Genomic DNA, 2,910 nt, shown 5'->3' on the forward strand with positions numbered 1-2,910 from the left:
TTTTCTAATTGGGTCTCTGTTTATCCGCCCAACTATTACTTCCTCTCCGTCACTCGCTCCATCGCTCCCCCACATCATTTTACTCTGCACCTCATGAGTTAACCCTTTAAGCGCAGGCTCAGTTTAGAGCTTGCTGATCATCGGGGTTTGACGTGCATTTTAACATTCTTTCTTCAAAGGTGTTCGGTTTTGACGGGAGGGTTACATGTTCTGTAGGCTAAAAGCCAAGGGCCCAGTAATTCCTGTCACAACGCGTGAGTACGGACAGGGTACTCACGCGTGTGCCAGGAGGAATTGCCGGTTTTCAGCATGCACAGCGCATGCGCTGAAAACCGGCATTTCCTGTCCTCTGACCCAAGGGGTTAAGAGGCTGAACGCATGCGCGGTATTGGGCAGCGCGTGCGACTTGGATTTCCTGTATTTTTACAGATTTGCGCATGTGTAAAGGGCTCCGGTTTTTACGCATTGAAAAACCACACGTAAGTACTTAGTTTTACAGGTAAGTGGTCTTTTAGTACAACTTAGAATTTTTTTTCCACAGGTTTATTATTTTTAAAGAATCTACAGTAAGGTAAGTTTAGTTTTAGACCCTATTTTTTAAAAATTTATTTTTTTCAAAAATTTGATTAATTGTTTAAAATAGTTTTTTAAAGTTATTCATAGTTAATTTAATTATTGGGATGCTTTTTAAAATGTTATTTAAAGTTTAAGTAGTGTTTTGGGGTGCCGTACTTTTCATGAGTTTGACAGTCTTTACTATCAAACTTATGAATGAAGTTTCCCCTCCCCTGATTGGCTGAACAGTGCTCACCTGATCCCAGCCGGCACATGCACTAACTACGCCGCTGGGTCAGGTTAGCACAGCGCGCCGAGATCAGAACCGGGCCACTTACAGGAAATCCACTGCGGGCCAGGTTTCAGATGTCGGCGCGCCGGGTAAGTGCACATCGGGGGCTTGCACGCGCGGCAAGCCCCCGACAGGAATTACTGGGCCAAGTGGTTTCTTGTCTAGTTACGAACGGTCAGCTCAGTGCGTTACTTGCCCAGCTACTGTGCTTTTGCAGTTCAGCTTTTCACCGTCTTTAGTTTTAGAAAATGTATTTATCCTCTCACATTTTCAGATTATGCTGACGTGCAGTTTGCTCTGCGCCGAAAACTAAATTTAGAGTCTACAAGGAATTTGTCAAATTTTTAAGGACGGCGCAGCAACGTTCCTGTCACCAGGGTGGCCGAGTGGTTAAGGCGTTGGACTTAAAATTCAATGGACGTGTGTCTGCGTGGGTTCAAACCCCACTCTTGGTCAAAGCTCAAGCAACGGAGTTGATAGTAAAACCTAAAGCTATCTTTGGTATGAAAACGCTTATGATTTCTGCAACTGATGGTGCCTCTTTATAATTCGCCCTTCAAGACAGCATTTCTTCATTTACAATTGGTGTTCTGATCATAGGAACCGGAGGAAGCCACTTGAGCCTGTTCGCCATTCACTGAATTCCTGTCTGAGCTGTTTCTTAACTCCATCCAGCTGCTTTGGCTCCAGATCATTTTAACGCATGTCCAGCAAAAACCTACCCATCTCAGATTTACATTATTAGTTGAGCTGGCATATACTGCTATTTTGTGGGAGAGAGTTCCACACTGCTACCAACCTTCGTGTGATGAAATGTTTCCTAACTTCTTTCCCGAATGGCCTGCCTCTGATTTTACGATTATGTCCCCTTGTCCTAGACTCCGCCACCAACGGCGAAAAAAGGTTTCTCTCTATCTACCTTATCAATTCGTTTCAAAATCTTAAAAACCTCAATCAACTCCCCACGGCCTTCTATATTCCAGGAAGTACAAGCCCAGTTTATGTAATCTCTCCTCATATTTTAACCATTGGAGCGCTGGCAACGTTCTGGTGAATGTGCACTGCACTTCCTCCAAGGTCAATCTATCCTTTCTAACGGGCGGTGCCCAGAACTGTACACAGAACTCCAGATGTCGTCTAACCAAATCTGTGTAGCTGTAGAATAACTTCCTTTCCTTTATATTCTAGCCCCTCGGTATAAAACCTAACATGCTATCAGATTGTTTGATTATTTCTGTACCTTACTGCTACATTTTAGTTATCTGTGTACATGGACTTGCAATCACTTTGGAACTCCACTGTTCGGAGCTGTGCACCATGTAATTAATACTCGGATCTACTTTTTAGATCTAAAATGAATGACGACATACTTACCTGCAGTGAAATCCATCAGCCACTGTTTCGCCCATTCACTTAATCTATCAATATATCTTTGTAATTATATGCTGCTGTCTACACGACTTACCGTACCACCAACCTTTGCATTATCGGCAAACTTGGATATATGGCACTCTATTGTGTTTTCTAAGCCATTAATAACTATAGAAGTGTTGTGGAGTATTTTAAACCAACACTCGACACAAGGTTGTCGGATCGATAATCAAGTTGTCAGGGTTGTGGGGAGACAATCTGCTCTGTCTTCGCCAGACTTCTCCAAATTGGTACAGCAAACACTACATTTTAATACATTACAACATATATGTCCAGCTCGTTCAGAATACATTACTGCTACCTGATTGGACCTGGCCCGTATGCATCTTCACTGATTGGTTGCCTATGCTGCATTTCATTAAAGTACCACGTTTATTATCGGAAAAGTATATGTCCGTTATCCCCCACGCTGTTGTTGCACCTATGACTTTTATTTATGCCAGATGGAGTCTCATCATCATTGTACTTCTGTCTCACTGTCCTCCTTTCCTGCCTTTGTAGGCCTCTTTACTTCCAACTCATTCTTTTACTTTCCTGCCAGAACAGAACTTACATCCTCTAGGCCTCTTATGGTTTCCACATCTGACTGTTTGCAATTGTCTCTAAGTGCAGTTCTAACACTACTGCTTAGG

The 2,910-nt window shown here is 42.9% G+C and overlaps 1 non-coding gene across 1 annotated transcript; it reads left to right on the plus strand.

Moving 5' to 3' along the window:
- The first annotated feature begins 1,219 nt into the window (after nt 1-1,219).
- trnal-uaa (transfer RNA leucine (anticodon UAA)) lies at nt 1,220-1,302 on the plus strand. Its single transcript has one exon. It is a non-coding gene; the product is annotated as a tRNA-Leu (tRNA).
- Nucleotides 1,303-2,910: the final 1,608 nt, after the last annotated feature.

The sequence above is a fragment of the Somniosus microcephalus genome, unplaced genomic scaffold (genome assembly GCF_052327205.1).
Source record: "Somniosus microcephalus isolate GS21.2 unplaced genomic scaffold, FLI_Smic_1.0 unresolved_chr1, whole genome shotgun sequence".
NCBI classification, from domain to species: Eukaryota; Metazoa; Chordata; class Chondrichthyes; order Squaliformes; family Somniosidae; genus Somniosus; species Somniosus microcephalus.